This window comes from Neoarius graeffei, chromosome 5 (assembly GCF_027579695.1).
Source record: "Neoarius graeffei isolate fNeoGra1 chromosome 5, fNeoGra1.pri, whole genome shotgun sequence".
NCBI lineage: Eukaryota > Metazoa > Chordata > Actinopteri > Siluriformes > Ariidae > Neoarius > Neoarius graeffei.
The window spans coordinates 26,372,256-26,393,725 of NC_083573.1; the positions used below are offsets into that span (position 1 = coordinate 26,372,256).

At 40.2% G+C, this 21,470-nt stretch overlaps 1 protein-coding gene across 3 annotated transcripts in view; it reads right to left on the reverse strand.

Annotated features, from left to right (window-relative positions):
* snx27b (sorting nexin 27b) overlaps positions 1–21,470 on the reverse strand; it is a 116,584-nt gene that overhangs the window by 93,764 nt on the left and 1,350 nt on the right. The gene's annotated exons all lie outside the window — the stretch shown is intronic.

Below are 21,470 nucleotides of genomic sequence, written 5' to 3' on the forward strand. Positions count from 1 at the left end.
AAGATTATATGTACTTAAACACATTCATGAAGAGAATTTGTTAATAAGTGTCAAATGTAGCATTTTGTAGCATATTTGAGAAAATAATAATGATAAGCATATTTGGCAGTGTGATGTCACTGTGAGCCTTTAACAAAAGAATAATCCGGAGCCTTCTTTTGTTAAATGGATCCCAGTGACATCACACTGCCAAAAATGCTTATGATTATTATTTGAAATTATGCTATATTTGACACATTTGGACAACTTCACTTCGTGAGAGCATTTATAAGTACATAATCTTTCTGCAAACCTGAACTAATTAATTAAGTTTTCTGCTCCTTGAAAGCAGATTAATTCTCCTTGGCTTTTGCTTGGCCTAATGTTGGGCAACCCTCTCATAGTCCATCTCGCTGTCCTCCATGCTGATGTGGATCAAATTGTCCAGCAAGTCTTCTCCTAGCTTATTAAAATCAGTCGGCTTCGTCCATCTGGTGGGGGACAATATTGGCAGCCAATGAGATCGCAGGGCTCGAAATTCGCGATGGTCCGGTCGCCTGAGGAGACTTAATTTGTCATTTGGTGGGTAATTCCTGTCACTAGCCAGCCCGGCTGGCTAGTTGAAAATAAAAATATATATATATGAAGCAAAAATTCAGACACACCGTCAACTAAAGCCACCACATATTAAGCGTGTGCCATGTCTGTGTTAATCGATGTGTTTATCAGCAGGACGGAAACTACTGAAGAATTCCGAATCATATCGTGTACGAGTCAGGCTGTCGGTTTTTTCACTACTGCGCATGCATATAATGCATCTCGTTGAATATCGCGGTAATCACATGTAGTATTGGACCAGGTGGGTGGAGCACAGAAGCACGGCAGGCCAGAACTGAGTTCTCAATGAACTATTTATTGCTAGCTTTTCAGTCTTTTATCACTTCCCAGCTGTGCGCACGGACATGCACACAAGTGTTTTGGTTGGGGAGAGAGAGCTCCCTTTCTCTGCTCTCCTCTCCTTTTAAAGGGCGCGGTCACTGGGGAAGACACACGAACACAGGTTAATCCCCATCAGGTGCAATGATTCCACCACTTACCTTCCCTGACTCCGCCCTCCATTCACAGACCAACGCTTGGCCACGCCCCTGCTGCCACATCATGTTATCAAATTCAATAGATGTGGCCACATTATCGCCCATTTAAACACGTGTGTTTTTTCGTTGTTTACATCTACATCTGCCAAAGCTACGTTGCGATGTGGAATTTTGTGAAAGGTGTACAGAAACTGCCAGAGACTGGGACAAAGCAACCTCGGTCTGAAGAGGAGAAAAAGGCCGCCGATAAAGCGTACAAGAAGGAGAAACGACAAAGGACTTATAAGCAAACGTGGGAGCAGGGTAGGCCTTGGCTGCAATACAATTTTTATGGAATAATTAATTTTTTTCAAGTTGATTCCGAGTCAATATGAAGCTCCTAATGCTTTCTCTCTCATAAATGGTTAAATACAGAAAGCATGTTGGACATATTTTGGGTGCTATAGTCATGATAGTAAGTATATTTGTTTTCAATACTCATACACGAAGTTGCCAAGTTTTCCAATATATTATTACTTGTTGATATTATATTATGGTGCTCTGTGTTGTTCTCATTTATTTATTTAACAACAGTATCAAAATACTCGGGTCTTGAAATAAATGCACATTAGTTATGAACAATGGTAACTACTCTCTTTTGTGTTATTTTTGACAGAAGTAAAATTCATACATGAACAAATTTTGGCTAGTTGATTTTCTGTTTGGCTAGTTACTTTAGAAGGTAACTAGTCCGGCTGGCTGGTGAAAAAAAAAAAAAAAAAAGAATTTCTAGGCCTGGATCGCTTATAATGAATCGGAAAAGTCCGGGATGTCTGAGGTTTTCTTTCGATATTTTTATTCGACGGTTTGAACACGTGATCTTGACACAGCCAACAGATTACAGTTTTACAGTCTAAGCGTATCGGATTTTAACTAAAGCGACTAAGCGTATCGGCAGGTAGAGCAAGTGTATCGAGCCCAATACGCTAAAACGCTTTGGGGAAAACCATGACAATATTAAGACTAATATGTAATAGTCTTAATAATAATGGTATTACATCATCTTAAAAGCTGTAATTCTGTAGTCTGCCACGTAGAAGCAGATCATGACAAAATTTAGATACTTGGAAAAATTATTTTTGCAATATGCATTAAGATTATGATTAGCCTTTTGGAGGTTTGCTAACAAGTAGAAAGGCACCAGCAAAACCACACAGAGGTCACATACAACCCCAATTCCAAAAAAGTTGTGACACTGTAAAACAAACACAATATGACAATTTGCAAATCTTGGAAACACAGGCTTAGCTAGTGAGCTGTGCAGCTGTGTGGCCATTTCTCAAAAAACACGGCCATAAATCCCCAAACACGCAGGGGTCGAAATTAACTTTTGAATGTACTTGCCCTCAGGGCAACCAACCCCAAAAATTTACTTGCCCACATGCATGTATCAGTTGCCCTACTTTTTTGCAGGTTGACTGGGTAAGTAATTTGCATAAAAAGCAATCTGGATGTATATTATAGAGTATGCAATAAAATATTTCAACTTGTTTTGCCATTGTTTGATTACTGATTGATAGAAATAAAGTTATAACACTCATGTGTTTGGTGTTTATTTCATCATGATGAACAGTAAAACAACTAGGTATAACTACTAGTATCTTCTATTAAACATGTTAAACAGTCAGAAAACATCATGTCATCATGGTCAAGTGTAACTGATCAAATCAGAATTAAAAATCAGTCCAAAAAGACGCTTCATTCGTTCTAGCCTACGTGACAGTGGCGCCTCGTGTGAATAATCATAATATCATGTAGTGCCATCTCGCGAATGGAAGCGTCAACTACCACAATGAACCAAAGTCAAGGACAAACGAAAGAGAAGACGGGAAAAATAAAGTTTTCATTCTGTTTCTGTTAGGAATCACAACAACTTAATTTTTCTTGGTAAAATAGACATTCAAACAGTTGTCCGACAGACAACTAGTGATAATTTTATTGCTGCCCGAGTATGAGAATGACTTGCCCATGTCCGTCGGTACATGCTTAATTTCGACCCCTGACACGACCTATAAATTTTACACTAACCCATGCTAACCAAAATTTTGTGAAATTTTGTTGTTTTGTGAAGTAATTTTGTGCATTTCTGTGGACATTTTTGCTGACGGTCAGAGGTTTCCTGGGGCGTGCTTGGCGCACGTGCTTTCCATATATGGAAGTTAAATCAAGAAAATCAAATTTACCACCAAAAATGCAGCGTTCTTATTGGTCAGACTTCGAAACGAGGCTTGAATGGAATACTATGAGTTTTGAGTGTGTCGCTGGCAAAGCTCGGCAGGTTTAGAATGAGTAGGTCATGGATAAATATCGTTGCGAGTTTATCAAACAAGCATGATAAACACATTGACAAGCTTCATTACTTTCCTATGTGCCCACTGCCAAATAATAGTTTTTAAATGACCCAGATTAGATGAAACAAAACTTGTCACGTTCCTCAGTCACACCAGACTCGGCACGCTGAGAGCCCACTTCCACATTCATAAATGACTATCATGCCGTTACCATGGGAACAATCACTTTCACTCTTTCAGTTGGTTTCTTTTTCGCCAAGATTTACATCATCTTAAATAGTACTTTCAAACTATCATTATTTAATTTTTTTGTATTGTCTACAGCAGGGCTTTTCAAAGTGTGGGACAGTCAGCCCCCCCCCTCAGAGAGCAAATAAACAACAGCGCCCCCCCCCTTACAATTTTTGTTGCTATACTTAATGTTCCATTCGTATTTTAAAAAAAAAGGTTGTTGTACACGCTTATTTTTTTTCTTTTTCACATTTTAAACATCTGTGCTTTTTAAAACATCTTGTTTTACACATTTTAAACATCTCATAGCATCGTTAGCTAGCACCTCTTGGCAGACAACACACTGTGGCAGTGGAGCATCTTCAGATCCAGTCCATGAAAATCCAAACTTTAAATAATCGTGGTCATACTTCCTTCTTTTTTCAGTCCCCCCAGGATTCCGCAGGCCTTTTCTGTGATTGTTGCAGGCTAAAATGTCTGATGTTGCGGGGGGGGGGGGGGGGGGGGGGGGGGGGGGTGTTTCCAAAAAATTGCGATGAAAGTTATGGTGTTTTTTAGGTTTTTGTTGCGATTACATTGCGGGAGGAAGTGAAAGTTGCGAGAAATTGTTGTGATTTTCTCTTTTTGTGATTAAAATTGAGTGATATGTTAAATATTAAGTTATTACTGAAAAACTACTGATTAAAAAAAACAAAGACACTGAGAAATGGTCCTATAAACAACTTTACCAATATAAAAGATTACCGGGACTACAAAAATGCAGAAAAATAGGCTTTACTTATCCAAATGCACCTGTTGGTTCAAAAGTTAAAGTGCATAGAACCTCACAGCACAACATGAAGTTACCTTAAAATATAATATAAATGCCTCAGCTTTCATGTAAGGAAAAAAACTATTAATACTAGTACTGTGTGCAGGCAGTCTCTCCTGAAGACTAAATTAAACAATAATTATAAACTAATAAAATAAATGGCTCAGGCTTCATAGAAGAAAAAAAACAATTTGAACAGAATCTCACAGTATGATGCTGAAGCTGCCTAAACAATGGAAAATAAAATACCATTTTGGCAAAAATGTTGGCATCCATTAATTTCTTGTATTAAGTAAAAAAATAATGTAAAGTGCACACAGTCCTTCACTGTAAACATAACACACTTCCCAGTAACAGAATTTAAGCCTACATAAACACTGACTCGCACATCATGCAATGTTGCCAGATACTGCTGACGTTTTCCAGCCCAAAATATGTCAAAACCCGCCAAAATGCACTTGAAACCGCCCAATCTGGCAACACTGCCATGCTGCTTTTCTTGAACGTATACACGGAAGTAAGACGGAAGGTAGTTTGTCGACGTCACCTCAAGACGACGCCAACGACTGGTCAAATTTGCGGGAAAGTTGCGGTGATTGGATATAATTGCAACACCGCCCTGAATTCGCGGGGATTGGTTGAATTTGCGTTGAAGTTGCAAATCGCAACATCCTGGAGGCTCTGTTTTTTTGCTTGGCCCAGACTCTGTCTCCTCACTCACTGTAGCTTTAGGTACTAAAAATCGATCCATTTTGTCTCTGGCAAAGGCTAACTGAAGTTCGCTAAATGTCCGCAATAGTAACTTATTCTGGTTTATTTTTCCTCACGTTGCGCCCCCCCGAAGAACTCTGGCGCCCCCCAGGGGGGGCGCGCCCCACACTTTGAAAAGCCCTGGTCTACAGTATTTACATTTCAAGTAACTACAGGAAATTTTCCTTTCATTTGTAACTTAATTTCACTTATTTTTAACTCCTGTTCATTGCACTTAACAGAATCAAAATGATTCTCAACATTGTGTTACATTTGCATTATGTACATTTCGTAAAATCAAAAGTTGTTAAAGGTATCTATTATATTCAGTTTTATTTATATTACCGTATTGGCTCGAATATAAGACGGTGTTTTTGTTGTAAAAAATAGCTCTTAAAAAGGGGGGTCGTCTTAAATTCGCGGACTAGACAAAATGCCGCCAAAAACGAAAGTGAAAGTGAGGACAGTGAGAGTGAGCAAAGTGAGGCTGAGGATCTCTGTGCTGAGTAGGTGTAATTTAGCAAACTACCCTTTCCATTGTTTCAGCTGTTTATTATTGTAAACCTTAATGTATTGTTTAATGCATTGTTTAAAGCATTTGCACTGTTCTGCAAATTTATTCCATATACCCGTAGGCTATGGGAAGTTAATGCATTGACATTCTGAAGTTTATGAACTTTCAATCTAAACCTGACAAATTTGTTGAATTAATGCAATTTAAATGTTTTAATTTGGCTTGTCTAGTAGCCTGCAGTTTAGCCTCTTTTTTTACTTCTATGAAAAGTGTTCACGGAAATGAGACTGAAATGACCTCTATTTAAATGTGAAAAACAAAAGCCTCTAATTTTAAACAGAATTTTGAAATAAATATGCTTTATATGAATGAACATTTGGTCTTCAAAAAACTTTTTCCCCAAAGATGAACTTGGAAAAGGGGGGGTCATCTTACATTCAGGGTCGTCTTATATTCGGGCCAATATATTAATCTTCAGAGTTGGCTGAATCGCATTTTCTTTGTTGCATTTAGTAAATGCATTTTCAAATCGCATCATCTTTGTTATATTTAGTAAAGATGTATTCTGTGTAATAGGACTATTAAAGCAATTTGTAGTTTGTTTTTTGTCTTAAGTGCACTAGAAATTATAATTTAAAGGTTTCTGCTTTTATTGCAGGAATTTGTAGAAGATTTTATTGATAATTAGTGATTTGTAAAGTTCTGGTTAATAAATAAACTAAATTTAAACATTTTAAGTTAGTAAATAAAATGTGTTAAATGCCTAATAAAATATAATTCACACTTAAAATGAATGCTTTCATTTCTTTTTAAGGCTCAATTGCAGCTCCAGAAGTCACCAGATTGCACCAAAAAAGATGAAATTTTCAAACTTTGCATCCCCCGATCACAACCAAGTTACACTCCCAACTAGGGATCGACCGATATGTTTTTTTCAGGGCCGATACCGATTATTATGGAATTGGGATGCCGATAACCGATATGTGCAACCGATAAATGTAAACATTATAATTCACATGAAATTAAACATAGCACACACTGACACAGACCTTCATATCCATGAAATGTATGTTTAATTGTAAAATTGAACATGAAATTTTGTGCAGGGAGATGCCAGCAGCATTTGTACAATAAAGTCAAACATTAGTTAGAATAAAATGAGAAATAATAAAATATTCACCAATAAAAAAAATAAATCACTCCCTACTATATTACAGCTCACCATTTTCAGTGGAAAATAAATGAAAATACACTCTGGATTCTTTTACACTAAGAACTAAGTAAGACTTACCAACTTCAAGTAGTTTTTAAATAACAAATCAAGTGTAGGGAGCTGCCTGCAGCATTTTTTAAAAAGTAAAATCAAACATACAGTAAAGTAGGCTATCACTCCCTATTAGGAGCGGCTGCTCCTTTAAGAGTATATCGCTTTCCGAATCAGAAGCGCTAGCGAGGAGAATCACTTGCGCAAGAATTATAAATACTAGTCACACCTGGCTTGTTTAAATGTTCAAACAGCGCTTTATAAAGTTGCCTAACATATACAAGTGCAGTGTGCTTTTTGAGCACGAGTCACGTCATGAAGTTTACTCATCACCATAACAAATAGCTAGTAGGCTTGCGCTAGCCTACAGAGCACAAACACTACGTTTTATTTCGTCTTCCCTTGACCACCTCTCTGTATGGCTGTCATTCTACTGTTCGAGTAGAACTACTGACACATTCACAACGTTTCCAGACGGGGATTTAAAAATGACTGCAGCCTACGTTATGCTGGGGACTGCTTACTATGGACAACATTACATGCAGTTTCAGCGAGACTAGTTGGTTGTAGGCTAATTCAAGTGCTTCCTTCCGTAAGCTAAGTTTGCCTGGCTACACAGATGCAAATGGACAGTTTTAACGAGTAGTAGATGAAGAATGTAAACATATAATGACGTTGTGCTTTTGCAACTTGTGTGTTTGTGACTTATTGCGGGAAAAGCAGCGTGTCCTTACCTTGATACGGGCGCCTTGAAACAGTTCAGTGTTTAGCTGCGCATGTTGATTGGCTATATCTCTTGTGCCAAACAAATCAGATGTTGTGGTGGGCGGGACCGTGTTCTTGAACTCAGAGAGGCGAGTGCAGGAAAGGACGTGCAGTGACAGTCGCGTTAGGAACGAAATGGCTGCAAAAAGGCATGTTATCGGCATATCGGTGGAAATTATGGCCGATACCGATAACCCTAAAAATGCAGAATATCGGCCCGATATATCGGCCAGGCCGATTATCGGTCGACCCCTATTCCCAACTTTCAGAAAAACACTCAACTTTCCCAATCCTGGTGAAGCCCCTGCTTGGAAACCCTATATTTCATTGAAAATAGTACAAAGACAACATATAAAAATATTGAAACTGAGAAACTTTGTTTTTTTGAAAAATATATGCTCATTTCGGAAATTTGGGTCAGAATCACCTCTCCTGATAATTGCACGAGCGTTCCTGATTTGAAGCTGGACGGAACTGAATATCAACCCAAAGAATTCTGTAGTGGGAGGGGTTTACAGAAAGAAAGAAAGAAAAAAAAAAAAAAAAACACTGCTGACTGCATTGGAGCCACCCTGATTTTGAATCATAAATATCAAACCAGGTCAATAATTACGACTCAGAATCCTGTAGTGCAAAAGGAACAGCGATGGAATGTTGATCGGAAACCCGCAACAGACCATGAGAGCGAGTTGACTGGGAAATAGATATTGTGTACTTGTGGAAAACAGCAGTGGAAGGTAGGAGAATAGATAGAAATGACTAGATTTCTAACGATCACAAATTCCCCTCTCCCCTCCACCCATAATACAAATAACAATAGGGCTGGGTACTGGCATAGATGCCGCAAAGAAAGAGAGAGAGAATGTATTATACACCATCTCTCACACGTCAAAACCTTGGACACAATCTTTTTCTTTTTTTTATGAAAGAAAAGTCCCTTCATGTCTTAAAGGAATGATGGACATCATTTCTCTTTACTTAGCTGAGTGGTTCTTGACATACGTTTTACTACAGCTGTGGAATAGGGCTATTTACTGTATTTTTATTTACTATTTGCTCTCAAACGCATTAATAAGGCAATAAATCCCATTAATTAACTTTTGACGAGGCACACCTGTTAATTGAAAAGTATTCCAGATGGCTACCTCATGAGCTGGTTAAGATAATGCCAATAGTGTGCAAAGTGTCAAGTTGGTGACTTTGAAGAATCTAAAATATGAAATGTATTTTGTATGTTTTTTTTAAACATTTTTGTTTACCACATAATTCCATATATGTTCCATAGTGTTGATATCTTCAGTATTGTTCTATAATGTAAAAAGACAAAACACACGCTCACACGTTGCTTTGATTCAAGCTTACGGAATCCAAAGTGGTTCCACATGTCAGCTTTCATGTGGGAAGATTTCACGTCAGGAGCTCACATTAGCCATGGTAAACATGGACAGAATTTCCTCGATACGCTCACAGGTTTTTACAGTGTTAATTTGGGGGACTTGCACTTGCTCACCTCCAAATGTATAAAATCAGCCTGGTTTTCTCTACAGAGACCTGGAAGGGACATGATTTTTTTGGGGGGGATCATTGCCGAGTTTTTGCGAGAACTTGCAAATTTACATCTTTTTTCCCCAACCATGTCCCTTCTGGGGCTCTGTACTTTTCAGCCATGACTTGGCCAAACATGGCACACACACAGATGTGACCAGCTGACGACCATGTTTGTTTTGCCCTGAAGTCACGTTTAATCATGTAAGTTTCTGTGAGATCCCAAGTCCCTGGAATCACCACTCTGAAATCGTTTTAGCGTAATCACCAAGTGTGTGGGCCTGCGTCTTGTGTGTGTTTTCTTATGATTAAAATATTCAAAATCGGTTACTAAAAAAAAAAATACAGTGGTGCTTGAAAATTTGTGAACCCTTTAGAATTTTCTATATTTCTGCATAAATATGACCCGAAACAGATTTTCAGACAAGTCCTAAAAGTAGATAAAGAGAACCCAGTTAATAAATGAGACAAAAATATTATACTTGGTCATTTGTTTATTGAGGAAAATGATCCAATATTACATATCTGTGAGTGGCAAAAGTATGTGAACCTCTAGGATTAGCAGTTAATTTGAAGGTGAAATTAGTCAGGTGTTTTCAATCAGTGGGATGACAATCAGGTGCGAGTGGGCACCCTGTTTTATTTAAAGAACAGGGATCTATCAAAGTCTGATCTTCACAACACATTTGTGGAAGTGTATGGCACGAAGAAAGGAGATTTCTGAGGACCTCAGAAAAAGGGTTGTTGACGCTCATCAGGCTGGAAAAGGTTACAAAACCATCTCTAAAGAGTTTAGACTCCACCAATCCACAGTCAGACAGATTGTGTACAAATGGAGGAAATTCAAGACCATTGTTACCCTCCCCAGGAGTGGTCGACCAACAAAGATCACTCCAAGAGCAAGGCATGCAATAGTCAGCAAGGTCACAAAGGACCCCAGGGTAACTTTTAAGCAACTGAAGGCCTCTCTCACATTGGCTAATGTTAATGTTCATGAGTCCACCATCAGGAGAACACTGAACAACAAATGATGTGCATGGCAGGGTTGCAAAGAGAAAGACACTGCTCTCCAAAAAGAACACTGCTGCTCATCTGCAGTTTGCTAAAGATCACGTGGACAAGCCAGAAGGTGATTGGCAAAATGTTTTGTGGACAGATGAAACCAAAATAGAACTTTTTGGTTTAAATGAGAAGCGTTATGTTTGAAGAAAGGAAAACACCGCATTCCAGCATAAGAACCTTATCCCATCTGTGAAACATGGTGGTGGTAGTATCATGGTTTGGGCCTGTTTTGCTGCATCTGGGCCAGGATGGCTTGCCATCATTGATGGAACAATGAATTCTGAATTACACCAGCGAATTCTAAAGGAAAATGTCAGGACATCAGTCCATGAACTGAATCTCAAGAGAAGGTGGGTCATGCAGCAAGACAACGACCTTAAGCACACAAGTCATTATACCAAAGAATGGTTCAAGAAGAATAAAGTTAATGTTTTGGAATGGCCAAGTCAAAGTCCTGACCTTAATCCAATAGAAATGTTGTGGAAGGACCTGAAGCGAGCAGTTCATGTGAGGAAACCCACCAACATCCCAGAGTTGAAGCTGTTCTGTACAGAGGAATGGGCTAAAATTCCTCCAAGCCAGTGTGCAAGACTGATCAACAGTTACCGGAAACGTTTAGTTGCAGTTATTGATGCACAAGGGGGTCACACCAGATACTGAAAGCAAAGATTCACATACTTTTGCCACTCACAGATTGGATCATTTTCCTCAATAAATAAATGACCAAGTATAATATTTTTGTCTCATTTGTTTAACTGGGTTCTCTTTACCTACTTTTAGAACTTGTGTGAAAATCTGATGATGTTTTAGGTCATATTTATGCAGAAATATAGAAAATTCTAAAGGGTTCACAAACTTTTAAGCACCATAGTAAGTAAGTAAATCAATAAAATACTTGTAGTTTGTGAAAGTTGATAGGAAGTAGTAGTTCTTTCTTTGGTTGTTGGACAAGACAAAAATAATGCTGATGAATGTTATCAGCAGGGTATCCAGTTATTTAGCACAAATCCAAAGTCTCTTAGCACAACTCTAGGTTCTTCAGCACAACTCTGGGTTATGGCCACGATAATCGAGAGAGAGAAAAAAAAAAAAACTCATCTTGATATAGGAAGGGGTTTATTATGATTGTTTAGGGACTGGAAGCCAGAATTTCTGCTGCTGTTCATGTAAAGGATCAGTTTTTGATCCCTGAAACGTGGACTGAAAATCCGATTCTTTGGTGTCTTTGGATATTTGTAGTTAAGCCATAACAAACCTTGAATTGTTGGCACCTTCATAGATATGATCAGAAGTGGCTGAAGTTATCACAAATTCAACTGACTGTCAATGCGTTTGCTGAATTAATTAATTTGCCCTGCTTGACATGCGTTTTGCCGACTAAGAGCAAAATCTTTTGGGCCTTTTCCACTACCCTTTTTCAGCTCAGTTCAGCCCAACACGGCTCGCGTTTCGACTACCTCAGAGCAGCACGACTGAGCTCACTTCAGCCTTACTCAGCACCCAAAACTTGCACGGTTTTGGAGTGGGGCTGAAGTGAGCCCAACCGAGCCCAGTGGAGCTAGGGGCGTGAGGAGACAATCCCCTGTGCACTGATTAGTGAGGAGGAGTGTCCTCACATGCCCACACACGCCCCGCGAGCACGCTGGGATCTTTAAATAACCACCATCTGTAAACACCGTAAACCAGGAAGAAGAAGAATTAGAAGACGACAAAGAAGAAGATCAGCAAGAAAACTAGAAGATGGAAGACCAACCCAGACCAAGACCAGCAACACTAACGACTCCATGTCCTCCATGTTTACTGTTTACTATCCGGGTCGTGAGACTACCGCTTAAAAGGTCACTGATGTCACTGTTTGCGCCGCCTAACGACATCACGTGACGTCCACCCACTTTCGCTATCTCCACCCAATGTGTCCACCCACTTCCAGCCAGCACAGTTCAGCGCAGTTGTAGTCGAAATGCAACCCCAACAGCCCCACTCAGCACCGCATGACTCAGCCCAACTCAGCCACGTTGGTAGTGGAAAAGCCCCTTTTGACTGAAAAAAGACCAAGATCAGTGAGAAAAACGGGAATCATGTCTCCTTAGTAACCAACAGTTGCGATATGTAAATAAAACAAAAGAAACTTCCACTAAAGTATCCTAGAACATATGGCAATTAAATAAAAGTGCAATATAAACATTCAGGAATGACAAACCAACCAAAATTAATGGTAGAGTGGGGAAATACAATTGCTCGTTTTCAATCGGAATCTTGGCAACTTTCATTAAAAAATCATCCATCAAATATCTTTAAACATGATCAGCAGTATTCATAAAAAGATTAAGGTGTTCCTGGATCTTGTGCTAAAGAACTTAGAGTTGTGCTAAAAGACTTTTGTGCTAAATAACTATAAACCATCAGCAGCACACAAAGCCTACTTGTCCAACTGTCCACTATCAACCAAAACAAACCCAACAGTAAAGAGTTACTGTTATTGCTTGGCCTACTTTTCTTTAATAACTTTTTTTTCTCCTATTTAAATGTATCTGCTGAGATCACCCAGTACCGGATAGCTGCCATCTCTTCAATGGCATACAGTACGTCACTGCATTGCCATTGGGTTTAGCTGCAGGGATGTGATTGGCCAAGGACAAAAAAAAGCAGGAAAATATATAGACCCACAATGCGACACGGCAGCAGTGTGGTATAAACAGACAGTTTCAGAGAACTTTACCCATGAGATGTTATAATGACTCAGCACCCCATTAATGGCCAAATGGAATTCAAGGTGAGCAGTTTAACTCCACACAGAAAGGCCCTTGCCGGCCACGCGGCTCGAACCCAGGACCTTCTTGCTGTGAGGCAACAGTGCTAACCACTACACCACTGTGCAGTCTAATAATAATTTTTATTATTATTATTATATAATTATCATCATGATTATGAACAGGCTAAATCCCAAACGGCTCCTGGTTGGAGACTGAGTGCACTACTGTAGAAGCCTTTTTATACTTTCTATAGGGCGGTTTTGGAGAGAGCTGGGGGGCATTTGGGATTCAGTTAATTATTATTAATTATTATTATTATTATTATTAACAAAAGAGCAGCTAGCTGCGGCTGAATCCCAAATGCCTCCCAGCTCTCTCCAAAACCGCCCTATAGAAAGTATAAAAAGGCTTCCACAGTAGTGCACTCCGTCTCCAACCAGGAGCCGTTTGGGATTCGGCCTGTTCATACGCATGCGTAATAGCGCTCGTTTATAGATGTGTTACTAACTAACTAACTACAATTTCCAGTGAATTCAAACTGGGACACACTTTAAAACTACTACCTGGAAAACAAAACTGTTGATGAATTAACAAACTGATTAATTCCTAACTTCACTCGTGTGTACTTATCTAAAGTATTAAATTAGTTTGCAAGCTAACAGTGTAATGTGTTTCTACATCCAGGCTGCTTTAGCGCATGCACGCGCACACGCACACACACCCAACATGGACTGAGAGAGGAACCCCACACACACACACACACACACACACACACACACACTCAGACACTCACCCAGAAGTTTCTTCACCTCATCTTCACTCATGTAAACGTTGACACTCGGGTGGTTGTTATGGCTGTTGGTGCTGATTATCCCGCTGGGTCTGGCGAGGCACAGGGCTGCCTGGAGCAGCAGGAGCAGAACGCAGCCCCCGAGTGTCCTGAGGGCTGGAAGCGGCCGAGCGCGGAACTCCGTCCGGCGACCCTCAGCGCCCCGCGCCGCCTCCTTTTGCCCCAGCATCGCACCTTCACTCTTCCCTCACACTGCTTTAGCAAACCCTCAGGCTCTACCCTCATCCAAAACTTGAGTGGCCTCCGGTGGGCAGCATTCCTATAGTAGGTGATGATAACGACGCTCACAAAAACCCCGCTCCATCTCCAGCCTGTTGTCCGGTGCTTCCTGGCCGAGCTAACCGTAATGCTAACGACGCCAGCTAGCTAGCTAACTTTGTTCAAGTCTTCAAGACTCGGGTCACATAAAGGTTACTCTCGCGTTATGCATAATGGGGTTTTTTATTATTATTATTATTGGTACCGCTTAACCTAGGGTAGGTTATTATGCGCATGCGTGGCTCATTGGAGTTGCCTATGGATAATGTGGTAATGTGGTCCTACCCCCCCCAAAAAAAAAAAAACGAATTTGCATGATTCACGAGGGTCGCATTTTTATGCCTGAAAATCCGGAATTCCGGAAAAATCCGGAAGAATCACATCCTCGAGCTGGTGCTCCACTGATTCTCCTCATGCATCAAATAACAGGAGTTTTATTGCACAAATTATTTATCTGGTTAGGTTAGAGTTTCATAATCCCAGCTGTGAGAAATATCCATCCACCCATTATCTGTAACCACTTATCCTGTGCAGGGTCGTGGGCAAGCTGGAGCCTATCCCAGCTGACTATGGGCAAGAGGCGGGGTACACCCTAGACAAGCTGCCAGGTTATCACAGGGCTGACACAGAGACAAACAACCATTCACACTCACACCTACGGTCAATTTAGAGTCACCAATTAGCCTAACCTGCATGTCTTTGGACTGTGGGGGAAACTGGAGCACCCGGAGGAAACATGCAAACTCCTGTGAGAAATACTGTATGTAGAGGGACTGAAAATCCGCGATCGCGGAAAACGGACGGAAATCGCGGAATTATGCATCTGAAACGGAATTTGTCAGAAATGGAATCTACACATTCTAAGCTTGGGGAGGCTGGGACCTCCCCTGCCCGAGCCACAGGTGTCCAAAGTGGGGCTGGAGCCGCCGATGGGAAAACGAAACTAAAGCCGAGCACCGTGGCTCTTCGTCCCGAGGCGCTGTAAAGTCGGGCTGGAGCCCGGGATAGAAACGAAACCTAAGCGGAGCCCCGCGGCGCGCCTCGTGGCAAATTACGTCCCTAAGGCGCGGGGCTGGCGCGCCGTGCCCGTGCTAGTTCTTTGGGGAGAGGGCAGAGGTCTCTGGCTGTCAAGTCTGGGGAAGGCTTCTTTAAATATAAACTACATTTTGAGCACAAGAGGCTGGTGCTAGCAACATTCAAACAGCCACAATAAAGCTATGCAGAAGCCTCCCCACCACCAGATACCTGAAACAATAACTTTATGTTAAAATGTACTTGAAATAATCTTAAACCTAGTTTTCAGTGCCAAAAAAAAGCATTTGCGAAAGCATACAAGTTATTAATTGTAGCAAAATCAAAAAGATATAAACATCAAATAAAATATAATTTTATTGTAACATATAACAAAGTGGGCTAAATGTCAGTTTTTAAATTTTATTAGTTTTTTTCTAAATTAAATATCAAATTATCTGAAATGGAATTGAAACGGAATTCACTATCCTCCGAAACGGAATTTGCTGTTTTTTGAAAAGGAAAATCAGAGGCTCTAAATATGGCATTTGGTAACTAGCTAGATGATTGTATCAGATGGATGAGCTAAAGGCACTTGGCCTGCATGGGCAAGAAAATACTTATAAACACAAAGAAATTACAAAAAAAACAGAATCAGAGTCAAATATAAAATAAAACATGATGGATATGCTGTTATACATGCTGCAATGGTGTTACAACCATGAACCTGATTATTTTCCAATAACAGCATGTCCCAAAGTGTTTTATTCCTCTTACACTGCAGCACCACTTCTGTTAAAATACTCACAGTCGAGCACTGGTGACCAATTCTAAACGTTTGAGACATGACCGTGGCCAAAAGATTATTTACAGTCACGGGGAAAAAAAAAAGAGCGCACTCTTTCAACTCCATGTTTTTGTTTGTTTGTTTTAAATCAGGACCTAGCCTATAAATCATCAAATAACCTCATGAGTCAACAAAAAATTAGTATGTGGTCTTATTCCCCCCCCCATATAGGCCTAATTAATGTAACTCAGTTGTATACATAATTCAGAATCCCCCCCCCCAAAAAAAATGTACATTTAGGCCTTTTGTACTATTCACAATATTTTAATACATTTCTTCATCATCTTCACCTTTGTTCCCCATCCACTATTGCAACATGTTCGATGCCCAGGATCGGATCCAACAGGAGCAAAAATCATGCTTTATCCTGCATTTCCTTTTGCACCGTTGTATTTTAGAAAATCCGGTAATCTCAGCATAGTACTTCCAAGGGTCTCAGGCATACAGTTTCTTGTTTATACCATATAAAGAGAACTTGATTTAGGAGGGCAGAATTTGCAAGTCTGGTACCATGTACGATGAATTTGAAGTGTTGGATCTGGCTGAAAGTTCAAATTGGTCTGGAAAAAGTGAATCAAGATATGTCCATATGAGTTAACCGGAAACAGCAGTTCACATAATCAATCGCAAACTGGCTTCTTTGAGAGAAGTAGTAGACTTGAGCGGAGACATCTGGGAAGCGGTAATACTGCAGGCCTGGATACTGGACGTAAAACAGCTGTGAACAGAAAGCAGTTTGGAATGTCACCCGAGTGGACGGCTTTATACAATGACTGGGGAATACGGTTTAATTCGTTCCACTTCTTATAAGCTGCAGAGATGTGTTGCATGGTGAAGGCTGAATAATGGCATTCTTCATCGGAGGAAGTATGTCTAAGGTACATGAGGCCGTCTTTGAAACATGATGTTTATTGTTTTCGCTAAGGGGTAAGTATCAAGTGATAATATTGGTTAACCAGAAATATTAGACACAGTCCTTTATTGTTATTGATACCAAAAATCCCTTCAGTTGGGCCCCAAGTTCTTTTGCATATTATTAGCAGAGCCCCATACTTAAGAGAACACATCAATCTGATTTTTCATGGCTTGACCGTACGACATCCATACGTACAAATGTGTACCACCACAGGGAACCCGATCCTAAGTGCAAGGCAACGTCTCATATAAACACCTGACCACCGGACAACAAAATTTGTTTCTTTATTTACATAAGATAGATGGGTTTTTAATCCAGTGCTTATTTTTAATTTGCGCTTTCAAAAATAACTTGGAATTATTTACCAACACATTTTACAGAAAATATTCAGAACAGTTTCATATCAAACTAGTTAAAACAGTTTTATTTATCCACTAACTTGTTGGACAGTTGACAGTTTCTGTCATGTCAGGGCGATAGATGGATGTAAGTGTAGGAAGTGTTTTATCGAAAACACGCTAGCAAAATTAAAAAGTCAACGAAGTATTCTTCACTTTTTCCTTAGTCTGTATTTTTTCTTAGTCACTGACTTATCAAAGTGGCCTTAATACAGGTTTATACCCACCAAACTGGCACAATTCAAATATTTGTACAGATACAGCTAGGCCTCTCCATTACATAAAATTTGGGCTCCACTCCAGCCTCTAATCAGAAAGACGTGATTTTGGGCACCCTGTGCACCATCAAACTAAAATAAACCTCTTTACTTTAAGCTTATTTCAGGTTATTTTAGCATGGAATTATTCAAAAGAGGTATTCGGACTCTCTTTAGCCTTTACTTCAACACAAAACTCAATTTACAATTGAACAGAGTCAAGAAGAGTCTGGGAACAACCAACACTGAAGGAATTCGATTTTCCTGTTGATTTACGAACCGAACACAGAATAACACCACGTTCTTCATCATATGTTCACCATGGGAACTCAACACGCCACGCCACCTGAAACATAGCTCCCCTCAGTCACTTGCTGCTGCTGAAAGCACTTTCACTTTGGTGTTTTTTTTTTTTTAAACCAACCCCTGTATACCTGACACTGTCCGATGTGCTTGGGGATGGTCAGGGCTCTGAGTGTACCTCCCACTTGCCTGTTTCAACCCTTAAACCAGGGGTCACCAAACTTTTTTCTCTGGGGGCCACATTATCGTTCCTGACTGTGATGGGGGGCCGGGGTCGGGTCAGCTATATAACATAGAATTGTATGACCCAGACAAATATGACCACCAGCAGGCCTCATTGTGTAGTAGAGATTACTAGCCTGGCACAGCCATCCCCACTACTATATCCCCGCTTGATTCCTGGCACATATTTGTTTATCTTTACTAGTGGTTTGCAAAAGTAGTAATCGAGTCTTCACACTTTGTTTTAATTTGAAATACCACAGATATTCCATTTATTTATTTTCTAATAAAAATAACATCAAATCTGTCAAGGTAAGAAACATCTGCCTAGTTGAGGTGATTGACACTGGCAAAGGTGAGTGGAAAATTATAAAAATTGTAGGTAGGCCTGTTGATATTATTATTATTATTATTATTATTAATAATAATAATAACAATAATAATAATAATAATAATAATAACTTGTGTGCAGCACTTAATAAAAGTCAAATAAATAGGTCTATAAAATGCATTTAAAAACACAGTGAAATTATAATATGAGCAATAGATCAATAGATCACAGCAGTTGTGCTGTGTCCTGCACGTCATTGCTCTCATCCATGGCCAAAGCAAAAAAACTCGAATTCTGATGCTCTCATTCAGCTGGTCATACACGTTGTCCCCCAAATCTTCGGTTCGCCTGGTCATAGTAGGTGCGGAGAGACTCACCGCGTTGAGCGCATCCTTCTTGTTGGGACACACTTCCTCGGCCACAGCAAGCATGCATACTTTAACAAAGTCCCCATCAGTAAACGGCTTTCCATGGGTAGCTAGTAGGTGAGCTACCTTATAGCTAGCTCGAACAGCAGCCTGGTTGATCTGGGTTTGACGAAGGAATACATTCTGTTGTGCAGCCAGTCCGCATTTCATCCTCCGAATCCTGTCTTCTCTTGTTTGCCCTCGCAAACTAACATACTCTTTCTGGCGGGTTTTGTAGTGACAATGCAGATTATATTCTTTGAAAACTGACACACTTTCTTTACATACAAGACAAACTGCACGGTCCTTACACAACAAAAAAATAATCGGTGGTCCACTGTTTGCACTCTCTGTCAACTTTTCGCTTACCGCTAGCCATTTTGCTGTCCTGAACACTGACAGTTCTCTGCGCGTGCGCTGCCTGTCACTGCTTGATCGCGAGCATATGATGAAAGTTCGGAAAATATGAATAGTTCATTTTATAACTAAATATCAATTTTAATTGATAAAATCAACAAAATACAAGATGCAGACATGTTATTATTTGCCAAAAAGCAATTTAAAAAAAATAGGCCATGACCACTTTTGGGGCTTGCCTCATAGGGCCGGTTCAAGTGGTGGGGGGCAGAGGGGCTGGGGGGCCGGTCAAAGGGGGGTGGCGGGCCGGAGTCGGCCCGCGGGCTGTAGTTTGATGACCCCTACCTTAAACCATCTTCAGTGCTTGAAGAAGTCTGCTCAACAAATTTCACCAGCTTAGACTGCGCCATTATTTGGTTCATGCAGAAATAATTACTCCACCACACCAGACTAATTAAGACGCACTGCAATTGGTCAAAAGCTTAGCACTCGTTTGGTTATGTGTTGTTGATTTTTATTGGTCACAAGCACATGCTCATTGTTTACACTCTGGCTTCCTGCAGTCTCTTCACTGCGGTTGGATTTTGGCAAACAGAGGGATTTCTATAGATATGATAAAGATAGCAAATACATGTCACTGTTATGACTGCTAGTAATTTTCTCTTCGTCACTGATGGATTATGTTCATCAATGATGAGCATGACGAGCACCAGTGGGAACCCTGTATTTAAGGCAGGTTAATGTCTTAAATTAACAAAAGCAAGGCTGTGTGTTTAATTTTATTGTTGTAGCTTATATGTTCAGTTTGCAAAGAGATAATTCCCACCAACTACTTTTAATAAAATAAATTAGTTGGATCATAGCGTTTGTGTATTATTGCTATATAAATATAGGCTATTATACATCTGCTTAATAGACAAGTCTAGTAGTTGTTCTACGTGGCCTGAATTCTGGAATATTAGCAGAAATAATTAGTGCCAGATAGACATGCAAATTGCAAGAGTACAGGATGAGACATGAATCCTGTCCCTTTCCCAGAACTGATATAGTGGACAATGAAAACTAAAACATCTTAGCCTTTTCTCTTTCATACACAACACTCACCAGCCACTTCAACAGGAACTTGTTCTTGATTCTAAGATTCCTGTTCTTGGCTGACAGGAGGGGAACCCAATGTGGTCTTCTACTGTTGCATGCTGAGATGCTTTTCTGCTCACCACAGTTGTAAAGAGTTGCTATGAGTTACTATATCCTTCCTGGCAGCTCAAACCAACCTGGCCATTTTCCTCTGACCTCTCTTATCAACGAGGCATTTCCACCCACAGAACTGTCGCTCACTCAATGTTTTTTGTTTTTCGCACCATTCTGTGTAAACTCTAGAGCCTGCTGTGTGTGAAAACCCCAGGAGATCAACAGTTCCTGAAATACTCAAACCAGTCCATCTGGCTCAAACCAGCAACCATGCCACAGTGAAAGTCACACTTTGTGTGCTCTTGATTTGTATCAGCATGATTTTATGCATCGTGCTGCTGTCAAGGGGTCAGCTGATTAGATAACTGCATAAAACAACGGGTGTATGGCTGTACCTAATAAAATGGCCAGTGAGTGTACACTACCAGGATGATCCTGCAACAAAGCTCAAAAACACCAGTTTTGATTTCACGGACACTTTCAGGATCAAGTTCAAACATGTCATGACCAATGGAAATGCAGTCTTCAAACACTGAATAATCTATGATTTGCACAAAGTTTCACAGCTCCTCTTTTTATTTCCACTCAATTTGCCCTGAGCTGGCACTGAAGCTGAGCTTTCCTCCCTCCACTGCTAGAGAGATGCATCCCTCGCCATAGCAACCAAACCCAGCATCAGTGACGTGCCCTTGTGAATATCAACATGAAGACTAAATGCAAATGCATGCTTGTCTCACACAAAGCAATACCAAGTAGACAGATCATCTCTGCACACCTGAGAGCGCCTTTGCCAAAGCAAGGGTCGGGTACTGACCATTTGGGATGCAAACAAAAAAAACAAACAAAAAAAAAAACCCTCACACCAACTACTATTCAGTAAACATTTCCTACCTGATACCCATCTCTCTACGATGACTACTTTCTGTAAATCATCATCCTCACACCACAGTGAACAGCTGCACTGGCTTTGCAGGATGCTGAAGAAAGAGAGAGGCTGTGTGTGCTCTGCTGATGTGTGTGAGCA